The 21,723-nt window shown below is 25.2% G+C and overlaps 1 protein-coding gene across 1 annotated transcript in view; it reads left to right on the top strand.

The window, feature by feature from the left end:
• Positions 1 to 21,723, top strand: part of tmco4 (transmembrane and coiled-coil domains 4) — a 542,127-nt gene that overhangs the window by 44,365 nt on the left and 476,039 nt on the right.

Here is a 21,723-nt window from a genome sequence, read left to right on the forward strand (position 1 = left end):
AGTATCATATATAACTCCACTAATATATAATATATAACTCCACTAATATAATATATAACTCCACTTTTATAATATAAATCTCCACTAAAATAATACATAACTCCACTACTATAATATACAACTCCACTTTTATAATATATAACTCCACTAGTATAATATATAACTCCACTAATATAATATATAACGCCACTAGTATAATATATAACTCCACTAGTATAATATATAGCTCCACTAGTATCATATATAACTGCACTAATATATAATATATACCTCCACTAATATAATATATAACTCCTCTTTTATAATATGAATCTCCACTAAAATAATACATAACACCACTAGTATAATTTATAACTCCACTAATAAAATATATACCTCCACTAATATAACATATAACTCCACTTTTATAATATAAAGCTCCACTAATATAATACATAACTCCACTAGTATAATTTATAATTCCACTATTATAATATACACCTCCACTAATATAATATATTACTCCACTTTTATAATATAAAGCTCCACTAATATAGTACATAACTCCACTAGTATAATATACAACTCCACTTTTATAATATATAACTCCACTAGTACAATATATAACTCCACTAATATAATATATAACGCCATTAGTATAATATATAACTCCACTAGTATAATATATAACTCCACTAGTATCATATATAACTCCACTAGTATCATATACAACTCCACTTTTATAATATATAACTGCACTAGTATCATATACAACTCCACTATAATATATAACTGCACTAGTATCATATACAACTCCACTAGTATCACATATAACTCCACTATAATATATAACTGCACTAGTATCATATACAACTCCACTAGTATTATATACAACTCCACTAGTATCATATACAACTCCACTTTTATAATATATAACTGCACTAGTATCATATACAACTCCACTAGTATAACATATAACTCCACTATAATATCTAACTGCACTAGTATCATATATAACTCCACTAATATAATAAAACCTCCACTTGCATAATACTTAACTCCACTAATATAATATACAACTGCACTAGTATTATATATAACTCCACTAGTATCATATATAACTCCACTAATATATAATATATAACTCCACTAATATAATATATAACTCCACTTTTATAATATAAATCTCCACTAAAATAATACATAACTCCACTACTATAATATACAACTCCACTTTAATAATATATAACTCCACTAGTATAATATATAACTCCACTAATATAATATATAACGCCACTAGTATAATATATAGCTCCACTAATATAATATATAACTCCACTAATATAATAAAACCTCCACTTGCATAATACATAACTCCACTAATATAATATACAACTCCACTAGTATTATATATAACTCCACTAGTATCATATATAACTCCACTAATATATAATATATAACGCCACTAGTATAATATATAACTCCACTAGTATAATATATAACTCCACTAGTATCATATATAACTCTACTAGTATCATATACAACTCCACTTTTATAATATATAACTGCACTAGTATCATATACAACTCCACTATAATATATAACTGCACTAGTATCATATACAACTCCACTAGTATCACAATTAACTCCACTATAATATATAACTGCACTAGTATCATATACAACTCCACTAGTATCATATACAACTCCACTAGTATCATATACAACTCCACTTTTATAATATATAACTGCACTAGTATCATATACAACTCCACTAGTATAACATGTAACTCCACTATAATATCTAACTGCACTAGTATCATATACAACTCCACTAGTATCATATACAACTCCACTAGTATCACATATAACTCCACTATAATATATAACTGCACTAGTAACATATACAACTCCACTAGTATCATATACAACTCCACTTTTATAATATATAACTGCACTAGTATCATATATAACTGCACTAGTATCATATACAACTCCACTAGTATCATATACAACTCCACTAGCATCACATATAACTCCATTATAATATATAACTCCATATATTACTCCACTTTTATAATATAAAGCTCCACTAATATAATACATAACTCCACTAGTATAATATAAAACTCCACTAATATAATAAAACCTCCACTTGCATAATATATAACTCCACTAATATAATATACAACTCCACTAGTATTATATATAACTCCACTAGTATCATATATAACTCCACTAATATATAATATATAACTCCACTAATATAATATATAACTCCACTTTTATAATATAAATCTCCACTAAAATAATACATAACTCCACTACTATAATATACAACTCCACTTTTATAATTTATAACTCCACTAGTATAATATATAACTCCACTAGTATAATATATAGCTCCACTAGTATCATATATAATTCCACTAATATTTAATATATACCTCCACTAATATAATATATAACTCCTCTTTTATAATATGAATCTCCACTAATATAATACATAACTCCACTAGTATAATTTATAACTCCACTTTTATAATATACACCTCCACTAATATAATATATTACTCCACTTTTATAATATAAAGCTCCACTAATATAGTACATAACTCCACTAGTATAATATACAACTCCACTTTTATAATATATAACTCCACTAGTATAATATATAACTCCACTAATATAATATATAACGCCACTAGTATAATATATAACTCCACTAGTATAATATATAACTCCACTAGTATCATGTATAACTCCACTAATATAATATATACCTCCACTAATATAATATATTACTCCACTTTTATAATAAATAACTCCACTAGTATAATATATAACTCCACTAGTATCATATATAACTCCACTAGTGTCATATATAACTCCACTAATATATGATATATAACTCCACTAATATAATATATAACTCCACTAGTGTCATATAGAAGTCCGCTAGTAAACATAAAACTCCACTAGTATAACATATATCTCCACTAGTATAATACATAAATCCACTAGTATAATATATAACTCCACTAATATATAACTCCACTAATATAATATATAACGCCACTAGTATAATACATAACTCCACTAGTATAATTTATAATTCCACTATTATAATATACACCTCCACTAATATAATATATTACTCCACTTTTATAATATAAAGCTCCACTAATATAGTACATAACTCCACTAGTATAATATACAACTCCACTTTTATAATATATAACTCCACTAGTATAATATATAACTCCACTAATATAATATATAACGCCATTAGTATAATATATAACTCCACTAGTATAATATATAACTCCACTAGTATCATATATAACTCCACTAGTATCATATACAACTCCACTTTTATAATATATAACTGCACTAGTATCATATACAACTCCACTATAATATATAACTGCACTAGTATCATATACAACTCCACTAGTATCACATATAACTCCACTATAATATATAACTGCACTAGTATCATATACAACTCCACTAGTATCATATACAACTCCACTAGTATTATATAAAACTCCACTAGTATCATATATAACTCCACTAATATATAATATATAACTCCACTAATATAATATATAACTCCACTAGTATCATGTATAAGTCCACTAGAAAATATAAAACTCCACTAGTATAATATATAACTCCACTTTTATAATATATAACTCCACTAGTATAATATATAACTCCGCTAATATAATATATAACGCCACTATTATAATATATAACTCCACTAGTATAATATATAACTCCACTTGCATAATATATAACTCCACTAATATAATATACAACTCCACTAGTATTATATATAACTCCACTAGTATCATATATAACTCCACTAATATATAATATATAACTCCACTAATATAATATATAACTCCACTTTTATAATATAAATCTCCACTAAAATAATACATAACTCCACTACTATAATATACAACTCCACTTTTATAATATATAACTCCACTAGTATAATATATAACTCCACTAATATAATATATAACGCCACTAGTATAATATATAACTCCACTAGTATAATATATAGCTCCACTAGTATCATATATAACTGCACTAATATATAATATATACCTCCACTAATATAATATATAACTCCTCTTTTATAATATGAATCTCCACTAAAATAATACATAACACCACTAGTATAATTTATAACTCCACTAATAAAATATATACCTCCACTAATATAACATATAACTCCACTTTTATAATATAAAGCTCCACTAATATAATACATAACTCCACTAGTATAATTTATAATTCCACTATTATAATATACACCTCCACTAATATAATATATTACTCCACTTTTATAATATAAAGCTCCACTAATATAGTACATAACTCCACTAGTATAATATACAACTCCACTTTTATAATATATAACTCCACTAGTACAATATATAACTCCACTAATATAATATATAACGCCATTAGTATAATATATAACTCCACTAGTATAATATATAACTCCACTAGTATCATATATAACTCCACTAGTATCATATACAACTCCACTTTTATAATATATAACTGCACTAGTATCATATACAACTCCACTATAATATATAACTGCACTAGTATCATATACAACTCCACTAGTATCACATATAACTCCACTATAATATATAACTGCACTAGTATCATATACAACTCCACTAGTATTATATACAACTCCACTAGTATCATATACAACTCCACTTTTATAATATATAACTGCACTAGTATCATATACAACTCCACTAGTATAACATATAACTCCACTATAATATCTAACTGCACTAGTATCATATATAACTCCACTAATATAATAAAACCTCCACTTGCATAATACTTAACTCCACTAATATAATATACAACTGCACTAGTATTATATATAACTCCACTAGTATCATATATAACTCCACTAATATATAATATATAACTCCACTAATATAATATATAACTCCACTTTTATAATATAAATCTCCACTAAAATAATACATAACTCCACTACTATAATATACAACTCCACTTTAATAATATATAACTCCACTAGTATAATATATAACTCCACTAATATAATATATAACGCCACTAGTATAATATATAACTCCACTAGTATAATATATAGCTCCACTAGTATCATATATAACTCCACTAATATATAATATATGCCTCCACTAATATAATATATTACTCCACTTTTATAATATTAAGCTCCACTAATATAATACATAACTCCACTAGTATAATATACAACTCCACTTTTATAATATATAACTGCACTAGTATCATATATAACTAAACTATTATCATATATACCTCCACTTTTATAATATAAAGCTGCACTAGTATCATATACAACTCCACTAGTATAATATATAACTCCACTACTATAATATATAACTGCACTAGTATCACGTATAACTCCACTAGTATAATGTATAACTCCACTAGTATCATATATAACTCCACTAGTATCATATATAGCTCCACTAGTATGATATATAACTCCACTATTATAATATATAAATCCACTAGTATCATATATAACTCCACTAGTATTATATAAAACTCCACTAGTATCATATATAACTCCACTAATATATAATATATAACTCCACTAATATAATATATAACTCCACTAGTATCATGTATAAGTCCACTAGAAAATATAAAACTCCACTAGTATAATATATAACTCCACTTTTATAATATATAACTCCACTAGTATAATATATAACTCCGCTAATATAATATATAACGCCACTATTATAATATATAACTCCACTAGTATAATATATAACTCCACTAATATAATAAAACCTCCACTTGCATAATACATAACTCCACTAATATAATATACAACTCCACTAGTATTATATATAACTCCACTAGTATCATATATAACTCCACTAATATATAATATATAACTCCACTAATATAATATATAACTCCACTTTTATAATATAAATCTCCACTAAAATAATACATAACTCCACAACTATAATATACAACTCCACTTTAATAATATATAACTCCACTAGTATAATATATAACTCCACTAATATAATATATAACGCCACTAGTATAATATATAACTCCACTAGTATAATATATAGCTCCACTAGTATCATATATAACTCCACTAATATATAATATATACCTCCACTAATATAATATATAACTCCTCTTTTATAATATGAATCTCCACTAAAATAATACATAACACCACTAGTATAATTTATAACTCCACTAATAAAATATATACCTCCACTAATATAATATATAACTCCACTTTTATAATATAAAGCTCCACTAATATAATACATAACTCCACTAGTATAATATACAACTCCACTAGTATAATATATAGCTCCACTAGTATCATATATAACTCCACTAATATATAATATATGCCTCCACTAATATAATATATTACTCCACTTTTATAATATTAAGCTCCACTAATATAATACATAACTCCACTAGTATAATATACAACTCCACTTTTATAATATATAACTGCACTAGTATCATATATAACTAAACTATTATCATATATACCTCCACTTTTATAATATAAAGCTGCACTAGTATCATATACAACTCCACTAGTATAATATATAACTCCACTACTATAATATATAACTGCACTAGTATCACGTATAACTCCACTAGTATAATGTATAACTCCACTAGTATCATATATAACTCCACTAGTATCATATATAGCTCCACTAGTATGATATATAACTCCACTATTATAATATATAAATCCACTAGTATCATATATAACTCCACTAGTATTATATAAAACTCCACTAGTATCATATATAACTCCACTAATATATAATATATAACTCCACTAATATAATATATAACTCCACTAGTATCATGTATAAGTCCACTAGAAAATATAAAACTCCACTAGTATAATATATAACTCCACTTTTATAATATATAACACCACTAGTATAATAAATAACTCCGCTAATATAATATATAACGCCACTATTATAATATATAACTCCACTAGTATAATATATAACTCCACTTGCATAATATATAACTCCACTAATATAATATACAACTCCACTAGTATTATATATAACTCCACTAGTATCATATATAACTCCACTAATATATAATATATAACTCCACTAATATAATATATAACTCCACTTTTATAATATAAATCTCCACTAAAATAATACATAACTCCACTACTATAATATACAACTCCACTTTTATAATATATAACTCCACTAGTATAATATATAACTCCACTAATATAATATATAACGCCACTAGTATAATATATAACTCCACTAGTATAATATATAGCTCCACTAGTATCATATATAACTGCACTAATATATAATATATACCTCCACTAATATAATATATAACTCCTCTTTTATAATATGAATCTCCACTAAAATAATACATAACACCACTAGTATAATTTATAACTCCACTAATAAAATATATACCTCCACTAATATAACATATACCTCCACTTTTATAATATAAAGCTCCACTAATATAATACATAACTCCACTAGTATAATTTATAATTCCACTATTATAATATACACCTCCACTAATATAATATATTACTCCACTTTTATAATATAAAGCTCCACTAATATAGTACATAACTCCACTAGTATAATATACAACTCCACTTTTATAATATATAACTCCACTAGTCGAATATATAACTCCACTAATATAATATATAACGCCATTAGTATAATATATAACTCCACTAGTATAATATATAACTCCACTAGTATCATATATAACTCCACTAGTATCATATACAACTCCACTTTTATAATATATAACTGCACTAGTATCATATACAACTCCACTATAATATATAACTGCACTAGTATCATATACAACTCCACTAGTATCACATATAACTCCACTATAATATATAACTGCACTAGTATCATATACAACTCCACTAGTATTATATACAACTCCACTAGTATCATATACAACTCCACTTTTATAATATATAACTGCACTAGTATCATATACAACTCCACTAGTATAACATATAACTCCACTATAATATCTAACTGCACTAGTATCATATATAACTCCACTAATATAATAAAACCTCCACTTGCATAATACTTAACTCCACTAATATAATATACAACTGCACTAGTATTATATATAACTCCACTAGTATCATATATAACTCCACTAATATATAATATATAACTCCACTAATATAATATATAACTCCACTTTTATAATATAAATCTCCACTAAAATAATACATAACTCCACTACTATAATATACAACTCCACTTTAATAATATATAACTCCACTAGTATAATATATAACTCCACTAATATAATATATAACGCCACTAGTATAATATATAACTCCACTAGTATAATATATAGCTCCACTAGTATCATATATAACTCCACTAATATATAATATATGCCTCCACTAATATAATATATTACTCCACTTTAATAATATTAAGCTCCACTAATATAATACATAACTCCACTAGTATAATATACAACTCCACTTTTATAATATATAACTGCACTAGTATCATATATAACTAAACTATTATCATATATACCTCCACTTTTATAATATAAAGCTGCACTAGTATCATATACAACTCCACTAGTATAATATATAACTCCACTACTATAATATATAACTGCACTAGTATCACGTATAACTCCACTAGTATAATGTATAACTCCACTAGTATCATATATAACTCCACTAGTATCATATATAGCTCCACTAGTATGATATATAACTCCACTATTATAATATATAAATCCACTAGTATCATATATAACTCCACTAGTATTATATAAAACTCCACTAGTATCATATATAACTCCACTAATATATAATATATAACTCCACTAATATAATATATAACTCCACTAGTATCATGTATAAGTCCACTAGAAAATATAAAACTCCACTAGTATAATATATAACTCCACTTTTATAATATATAACTCCACTAGTATAATATATAACTCCGCTAATATAATATATAACGCCACTATTATAATATATAACTCCACTAGTATAATATATAACTCCACTAATATAATAAAACCTCCACTTGCATAATACATAACTCCACTAATATAATATACAACTCCACTAGTATTATATATAACTCCACTAGTATCATATATAACTCCACTAATATATAATATATAACTCCACTAATATAATATATAACTCCACTTTTATAATATAAATCTCCACTAAAATAATACATAACTCCACAACTATAATATACAACTCCACTTTAATAATATATAACTCCACTAGTATAATATATAACTCCACTAATATAATATATAACGCCACTAGTATAATATATAACTCCACTAGTATAATATATAGCTCCACTAGTATCATATATAACTCCACTAATATATAATATATACCTCCACTAATATAATATATAACTCCTCTTTTATAATATGAATCTCCACTAAAATAATACATAACACCACTAGTATAATTTATAACTCCACTAATAAAATATATACCTCCACTAATATAATATATAACTCCACTTTTATAATATAAAGCTCCACTAATATAATACATAACTCCACTAGTATAATTTATAATTCCACTATTATAATATACACCTCCACTAATATAATATATTACTCCACTTTTATAATATAAAGCTCCACTAATATAGTACATAACTCCACTAGTATAATATACAACTCCACTTTTATAATATATAACTCCACTAGTATAATATATAACTCCACTAATATAATATATAACGCCATTAGTATAATATATAACTCCACTAGTATAATATATAACTCCACTAGTATAATATATAACTCCACTAGTATAATATATAACTCCACTAGTATCATATATAACTCCACTAGTATCATATACAACTCCACTTTTATAATATATAACTGCACTAGTATCATATACAACTCCACTATAATATATAACTGCACTAGTATCATATACAACTCCACTAGTATCACATATAACTCCACTATAATATATAACTGCACTAGTATCATATACAACTCCACTAGTATTATATACAACTCCACTAGTATCATATACAACTCCACTTTTATAATATATAACTGCACTAGTATCATATACAACTCCACTAGTATAACATATAACTCCACTATAATATCTAACTGCACTAGTATCATATATAACTCCACTAATATAATAAAACCTCCACTTGCATAATACTTAACTCCACTAATATAATATACAACTGCACTAGTATTATATATAACTCCACTAGTATCATATATAACTCCACTAATATATAATATATAACTCCACTAATATAATATATAACTCCACTTTTATAATATAAATCTCCACTAAAATAATACATAACTCCACTACTATAATATACAACTCCACTTTAATAATATATAACTCCACTAGTATAATATATAACTCCACTAATATAATATATAACGCCACTAGTATAATATATAACTCCACTAGTATAATATATAGCTCCACTAGTATCATATATAACTCCACTAATATATAATATATGCCTCCACTAATATAATATATTACTCCACTTTTATAATATTAAGCTCCACTAATATAATACATAACTCCACTAGTATAATATACAACTCCACTTTTATAATATATAACTGCACTAGTATCATATATAACTAAACTATTATCATATATACCTCCACTTTTATAATATAAAGCTGCACTAGTATCATATACAACTCCACTAGTATAATATATAACTCCACTACTATAATATATAACTGCACTAGTATCACGTATAACTCCACTAGTATAATGTATAACTCCACTAGTATCATATATAACTCCACTAGTATCATATATAGCTCCACTAGTATGATATATAACTCCACTATTATAATATATAAATCCACTAGTATCATATATAACTCCACTAGTATTATATAAAACTCCACTAGTATCATATATAACTCCACTAATATATAATATATAACTCCACTAATATAATATATAACTCCACTAGTATCATGTATAAGTCCACTAGAAAATATAAAACTCCACTAGTATAATATATAACTCCACTTTTATAATATATAACTCCACTAGTATAATATATAACTCCGCTAATATAATATATAACGCCACTATTATAATATATAACTCCACTAGTATAATATATAACTCCACTAATATAATAAAACCTCCACTTGCATAATACATAACTCCACTAATATAATATACAACTCCACTAGTATTATATATAACTCCACTAGTATCATATATAACTCCACTAATATATAATATATAACTCCACTAATATAATATATAACTCCACTTTTATAATATAAATCTCCACTAAAATAATACATAACTCCACAACTATAATATACAACTCCACTTTAATAATATATAACTCCACTAGTATAATATATAACTCCACTAATATAATATATAACGCCACTAGTATAATATATAACTCCACTAGTATAATATATAGCTCCACTAGTATCATATATAACTCCACTAATATATAATATATACCTCCACTAATATAATATATAACTCCTCTTTTATAATATGAATCTCCACTAAAATAATACATAACACCACTAGTATAATTTATAACTCCACTAATAAAATATATACCTCCACTAATATAATATATAACTCCACTTTTATAATATAAAGCTCCACTAATATAATACATAACTCCACTAGTATAATATACAACTCCACTAGTATAATATATAGCTCCACTAGTATCATATATAACTCCACTAATATATAATATATGCCTCCACTAATATAATATATTACTCCACTTTTATAATATTAAGCTCCACTAATATAATACATAACTCCACTAGTATAATATACAACTCCACTTTTATAATATATAACTGCACTAGTATCATATATAACTAAACTATTATCATATATACCTCCACTTTTATAATATAAAGCTGCACTAGTATCATATACAACTCCACTAGTATAATATATAACTCCACTACTATAATATATAACTGCACTAGTATCACGTATAACTCCACTAGTATAATGTATAACTCCACTAGTATCATATATAACTCCACTAGTATCATATATAGCTCCACTAGTATGATATATAACTCCACTATTATAATATATAAATCCACTAGTATCATATATAACTCCACTAGTATTATATAAAACTCCACTAGTATCATATATAACTCCACTAATATATAATATATAACTCCACTAATATAATATATAACTCCACTAGTATCATGTATAAGTCCACTAGAAAATATAAAACTCCACTAGTATAATATATAACTCCACTTTTATAATATATAACTCCACTAGTATAATAAATAACTCCGCTAATATAATATATAACGCCACTATTATAATATATAACTCCACTAGTATAATATATAACTCCACTTGCATAATATATAACTCCACTAATATAATATACAACTCCACTAGTATTATATATAACTCCACTAGTATCATATATAACTCCACTAATATATAATATATAACTCCACTAATATAATATATAACTCCACTTTTATAATATAAATCTCCACTAAAATAATACATAACTCCACTACTATAATATACAACTCCACTTTTATAATATATAACTCCACTAGTATAATATATAACTCCACTAATATAATATATAACGCCACTAGTATAATATATAACTCCACTAGTATAATATATAGCTCCACTAGTATCATATATAACTGCACTAATATATAATATATACCTCCACTAATATAATATATAACTCCTCTTTTATAATATGAATCTCCACTAAAATAATACATAACACCACTAGTATAATTTATAACTCCACTAATAAAATATATACCTCCACTAATATAACATATAACTCCACTTTTATAATATAAAGCTCCACTAATATAATACATAACTCCACTAGTATAATTTATAATTCCACTATTATAATATACACCTCCACTAATATAATATATTACTCCACTTTTATAATATAAAGCTCCACTAATATAGTACATAACTCCACTAGTATAATATACAACTCCACTTTTATAATATATAACTCCACTAGTACAATATATAACTCCACTAATATAATATATAACGCCATTAGTATAATATATAACTCCACTAGTATAATATATAACTCCACTAGTATCATATATAACTCCACTAGTATCATATACAACTCCACTTTTATAATATATAACTGCACTAGTATCATATACAACTCCACTATAATATATAACTGCACTAGTATCATATACAACTCCACTAGTATCACATATAACTCCACTATAATATATAACTGCACTAGTATCATATACAACTCCACTAGTATTATATACAACTCCACTAGTATCATATACAACTCCACTTTTATAATATATAACTGCACTAGTATCATATACAACTCCACTAGTATAACATATAACTCCACTATAATATCTAACTGCACTAGTATCATATATAACTCCACTAATATAATAAAACCTCCACTTGCATAATACTTAACTCCACTAATATAATATACAACTGCACTAGTATTATATATAACTCCACTAGTATCATATATAACTCCACTAATATATAATATATAACTCCACTAATATAATATATAACTCCACTTTTATAATATAAATCTCCACTAAAATAATACATAACTCCACTACTATAATATACAACTCCACTTTAATAATATATAACTCCACTAGTATAATATATAACTCCACTAATATAATATATAACGCCACTAGTATAATATATAACTCCACTAGTATAATATATAGCTCCACTAGTATCATATATAACTCCACTAATATATAATATATGCCTCCACTAATATAATATATTACTCCACTTTTATAATATTAAGCTCCACTAATATAATACATAACTCCACTAGTATAATATACAACTCCACTTTTATAATATATAACTGCACTAGTATCATATATAACTAAACTATTATCATATATACCTCCACTTTTATAATATAAAGCTGCACTAGTATCATATACAACTCCACTAGTATAATATATAACTCCACTACTATAATATATAACTGCACTAGTATCACGTATAACTCCACTAGTATAATGTATAACTCCACTAGTATCATATATAACTCCACTAGTATCATATATAGCTCCACTAGTATGATATATAACTCCACTATTATAATATATAAATCCACTAGTATCATATATAACTCCACTAGTATTATATAAAACTCCACTAGTATCATATATAACTCCACTAATATATAATATATAACTCCACTAATATAATATATAACTCCACTAGTATCATGTATAAGTCCACTAGAAAATATAAAACTCCACTAGTATAATATATATCTCCACTTTTATAATATATAACTCCACTAGTATAATATATAACTCCGCTAATATAATATATAACGCCACTATTATAATATATAACTCCACTAGTATAATATATAACTCCACTAATATAATAAAACCTCCACTTGCATAATACATAACTCCACTAATATAATATACAACTCCACTAGTATTATATATAACTCCACTAGTATCATATATAACTCCACTAATATATAATATATAACTCCACTAATATAATATATAACTCCACTTTTATAATATAAATCTCCACTAAAATAATACATAACTCCACAACTATAATATACAACTCCACTTTAATAATATATAACTCCACTAGTATAATATATAACTCCACTAATATAATATATAACGCCACTAGTATAATATATAACTCCACTAGTATAATATATAGCTCCACTAGTATCATATATAACTCCACTAATATATAATATATACCTCCACTAATATAATATATAACTCCTCTTTTATAATATGAATCTCCACTAAAATAATACATAACACCACTAGTATAATTTATAACTCCACTAATAAAATATATACCTCCACTAATATAATATATAACTCCACTTTTATAATATAAAGCTCCACTAATATAATACATAACTCCACTAGTATAATTTATAATTCCACTATTATAATATACACCTCCACTAATATAATATATTACTCCACTTTTATAATATAAAGCTCCACTAATATAGTACATAACTCCACTAGTATAATATACAACTCCACTTTTATAATATATAACTCCACTAGTATAATATATAACTCCACTAATATAATATATAACGCCATTAGTATAATATATAACTCCACTAGTATAATATATAACTCCACTAGTATCATATATAACTCCACTAGTATCATATACAACTCCACTTTTATAATATATAACTGCACTAGTATCATATACAACTCCACTATAATATATAACTGCACTAGTATCATATACAACTCCACTAGTATCACATATAACTCCACTATAATATATAACTGCACTAGTATCATATACAACTCCACTAGTATCATATACAACTCCACTAGTATCATATACAACTCCACTTTTATAATATATAACTGCACTAGTATCATATACAACTCCACTAGTATAACATATAACTCCACTATAATATCTAACTGCACTAGTATCATATACCATTCCACTAGTATCATATACAACTCCACTAGTATCACATATAACTCCACTATAATATATAACTGCACTAGTAACATATACAACTCCATTAGTATCATATACAACTCCACTTTTATAATATATAACTGCACTAGTATCATATATAACTGCACTAGTATCATATACAACTCCACTAGTATCATATACAACTCCACTAGTATAATATATAACTCCACTAGTATAATATATAACTCCACTAATATAATAAAACCTCCACTTGCATAATACTTAACTCCACTAATATAATATACAACTCCACTAGTATTATATATAACTCCACTAGTATCATATATAACTCCACTAATATATAATATATAACTCCACTAATATAATATATAACTCCACTTTTATAATATAAATCTCCACTAAAATAATACATAACTCCACTACTATAATATACAACTCCACTTTAATAATATATAACTCCACTAGTATAATATATAACTCCACTAATATAATATATAACGCCACTAGTATAATATATAACTCCACTAGTATAATATATAGCTCCACTAGTATCATATATAACTCCACTAATATATAATATATGCCTCCACTAATATAATATATTACTCCACTTTTATAATAGTAAGCTCCACTAATGTAATACATAACTCCACTAGTATAATATACAACTCCACTTTTATAATATATAACTGCACTAGTATCATATATAACTAAACTATTATCATATATACCTCCACTTTTATAATATAAAGCTGCACTAGTATCATATACAACTACACTAGTATAATATATAACTCCACTACTATAATATATAACTGCACTAGTATCACGTATAACTCCACTAGTATAATGTATAACTCCACTAGTATCATATATAGCTCCACTAGTATGATATATAACTCCACTATTATAATATATAAATCCACTAGTATCATATATAACTCCACTAGTATTATATAAAACTCCACTAGTATCATATATAACTCCACTAATATATAATATATAACTCCACTAATATAATATATAACTCCACTAGTATCATGTATAAGTCCACTAGAAAATATAAAACTCCACTAGTATAATATATAACTCCACTTTTATAATATATAACTCCACTAGTATAATATATAACTCCGCTAATATAATATATAACGCCACTATTATAATATATAACTCCACTAATATAATAAAACCTCCACTTGCATAATACATAACTCCACTAATATAATATACAACTCCACTAGTATTATATATAACTCCACTAGTATCATATATAACTCCACTAATATAATATATAACTCCACTAGTATAATATACAACTCCACTTTTATAATATATAACTGCACTAGTATCATATATAACTAAACTATTATCATATATACCTCCACTTTTATAATATAAAGCTGCACTAGTATCATATACAACTCCACTAGTATAATATATAACTCCACTACTATAATATATAACTGCACTAGTATCACGTATAACTCCACTAGTATAATGTATAACTCCACTAGTATCATATATAACTCCACTAGTATCATATATAGCTCCACTAGTATGATATATAACTCCACTATTATAATATATAAATCCACTAGTATCATATATAACTCCACTAGTATTATATAAAACTCCACTAGTATCATATATAACTCCACTAATATATAATATATAACTCCACTAATATAATATATAACTCCACTAGTATCATGTATAAGTCCACTAGAAAATATAAAACTCCACTAGTATAATATATAACTCCACTTTTATAATATATAACTCCACTAGTATAATATATAACTCCGCTAATATAATATATAACGCCACTATTATAATATATAACTCCACTAGTATAATATATAACTCCACTAATATAATAAAACCTCCACTTGCATAATACATAACTCCACTAATATAATATACAACTCCACTAGTATTATATATAACTCCACTAGTATCATATACAACTCCACTAATATATAATATATAACTCCACTAATATAATATATAACTCCACTTTTATAATATAAATCTCCACTAAAATAATACATAACTCCACAACTATAATATACAACTCCACTTTAATAATATATAACTCCACTAGTATAATATATAACTCCACTAATATAATATATAACGCCACTAGTATAATATATAACTCCACTAGTATAATATATAGCTCCACTAGTATCATATATAACTCCACTAATATATAATATATACCTCCACTAATATAATATATAACTCCTCTTTTATAATATGAATCTCCACTAAAATAATACATAACACCACTAGTATAATTTATAACTCCACTAATAAAATATATACCTCCACTAATATAATATATAACTCCACTTTTATAATATAAAGCTCCACTAATATAATACATAACTCCACTAGTATAATTTATAATTCCACTATTATAATATACACCTCCACTAATATAATATATTACTCCACTTTTATAATATAAAGCTCCACTAATATAGTACATAACTCCACTAGTATAATATACAACTCCACTTTTATAATATATAACTCCACTAGTATAATATATAACTCCACTAATATAATATATAACGCCATTAGTATAATATATAACTCCACTAGTATAATATATAACTCCACTAGTATCATATATAACTCCACTAGTATCATATACAACTCCACTTTTATAATATATAACTGCACTAGTATCATATACAACTCCACTATAATATATAACTGCACTAGTATCATATACAACTCCACTAGTATCACATATAACTCCACTATAATATATAACTGCACTAGTATCATATACAACTCCACTAGTATCATATACAACTCCACTAGTATCATATACAACTCCACTTTTATAATATATAACTGCACTAGTATCATATACAACTCCACTAGTATAACATATAACTCCACTATAATATCTAACTGCACTAGTATCATATACCATTCCACTAGTATCATATACAACTCCACTAGTATCACATATAACTCCACTATAATATATAACTGCACTAGTAACATATACAACTCCATTAGTATCATATACAACTCCACTTTTATAATATATAACTGCACTAGTATCATATATAACTGCACTAGTATCATATACAACTCCACTAGTATCATATACAACTCCACTAGTATAATATATAACTCCACTAGTATAATATATAACTCCACTAATATAATAAAACCTCCACTTGCATAATACTTAACTCCACTAATATAATATACAACTCCACTAGTATTATATATAACTCCACTAGTATCATATATAACTCCACTAATATATAATATATAACTCCACTAATATAATATATAACTCCACTTTTATAATATAAATCTCCACTAAAATAATACATAACTCCACTACTATAATATACAACTCCACTTTAATAATATATAACTCCACTAGTATAATATATAACTCCACTAATATAATATATAACGCCACTAGTATAATATATAACTCCACTAGTATAATATATAGCTCCACTAGTATCATATATAACTCCACTAATATATAATATATGCCTCCACTAATATAATATATTACTCCACTTTTATAATAGTAAGCTCCACTAATGTAATACATAACTCCACTAGTATAATATACAACTCCACTTTTATAATATATAACTGCACTAGTATCATATATAACTAAACTATTATCATATATACCTCCACTTTTATAATATAAAGCTGCACTAGTATCATATACAACTACACTAGTATAATATATAACTCCACTACTATAATATATAACTGCACTAGTATCACGTATAACTCCACTAGTATAATGTATAACTCCACTAGTATCATATATAGCTCCACTAGTATGATATATAACTCCACTATTATAATATATAAATCCACTAGTATCATATATAACTCCACTAGTATTATATAAAACTCCACTAGTATCATATATAACTCCACTAATATATAATATATAACTCCACTAATATAATATATAACTCCACTAGTATCATGTATAAGTCCACTAGAAAATATAAAACTCCACTAGTATAATATATAACTCCACTTTTATAATATATAACTCCACTAGTATAATATATAACTCCGCTAATATAATATATAACGCCACTATTATAATATATAACTCCACTAATATAATAAAACCTCCACTTGCATAATACATAACTCCACTAATATAATATACAACTCCACTAGTATTATATATAACTCCACTAGTATCATATATAACTCCACTAATATAATATATAACTCCACTAGTATAATATACAACTCCACTTTTATAATATATAACTGCACTAGTATCATATATAACTAAACTATTATCATATATACCTCCACTTTTATAATATAAAGCTGCACTAGTATCATATACAACTCCACTAGTATAATATATAACTCCACTACTATAATATATAACTGCACTAGTATCACGTATAACTCCACTAGTATAATGTATAACTCCACTAGTATCATATATAACTCCACTAGTATCATATATAGCTCCACTAGTATGATATATAACTCCACTATTATAATATATAAATCCACTAGTATCATATATAACTCCACTAGTATTATATAAAACTCCACTAGTATCATATATAACTCCACTAATATATAATATATAACTCCACTAATATAATATATAACTCCACTAGTATCATGTATAAGTCCACTAGAAAATATAAAACTCCACTAGTATAATATATAACTCCACTTTTATAATATATAACTCCACTAGTATAATATATAACTCTGCTAATATAATATATAACGCCACTATTATAATATATAACTCCACTAGTATAATATATAACTCCACTAATATAATAAAACCTCCACTTGCATAATACATAACTCCACTAATATAATATACAACTCCACTAGTATTATATATAACTCCACTAGTATCATATATAACTCCACTAATATATAATATATAACTCCACTAATATAATATATAACTCCACTTTTATAATATAAATCTCCACTAAAATAATACATAACTCCACAACTATAATATACAACTCCACTTTAATAATATATAACTCCACTAGTATAATATATAACTCCACTAATATAATATATAACGCCACTAGTATAATATATAACTCCACTAGTATAATATATAGCTCCACTAGTATCATATATAACTCCACTAATATATAATATATACCTCCACTAATATAATATATAACTCCTCTTTTATAATATGAATCTCCACTAAAATAATACATAACACCACTAGTATAATTTATAACTCCACTAATAAAATATATACCTCCACTAATATAATATATAACTCCACTTTTATAATATAAAGCTCCACTAATATAATACATAACTCCACTAGTATAATTTATAATTCCACTATTATAATATACACCTCCACTAATATAATATATTACTCCACTTTTATAATATAAAGCTCCACTAATATAGTACATAACTCCACTAGTATAATATACAACTCCACTTTTATAATATATAACTCCACTAGTACAATATATAACTCCACTAATATAATATATAACGCCATTAGTATAATATATAACTCCACTAGTATAATATATAACTCCACTAGTATCATATATAACTCCACTAGTATCATATACAACTCCACTTTTATAATATATAACTGCACTAGTATCATATACAACTCCACTATAATATATAACTGCACTAGTATCATATACAACTCCACTAGTATCACATATAACTCCACTATAATATATAACTGCACTAGTATCATATACAACTCCACTAGTATCATATACAACTCCACTAGTATCATATACAACTCCACTTTTATAATATATAACTGCACTAGTATCATATACAACTCCACTAGTATAACATATAACTCCACTATAATATCTAACTGCACTAGTATCATATACCATTCCACTAGTATCATATACAACTCCACTAGTATCACATATAACTCCACTATAATATATAACTGCACTAGTAACATATACAACTCCATTAGTATCATATACAACTCCACTTTTATAATATATAACTGCACTAGTATCATATATAACTGCACTAGTATCATATACAACTCCACTAGTATCATATAC

Source organism: Lampris incognitus, chromosome 2 (assembly GCF_029633865.1).
Source record: "Lampris incognitus isolate fLamInc1 chromosome 2, fLamInc1.hap2, whole genome shotgun sequence".
NCBI lineage: Eukaryota > Metazoa > Chordata > Actinopteri > Lampriformes > Lampridae > Lampris > Lampris incognitus.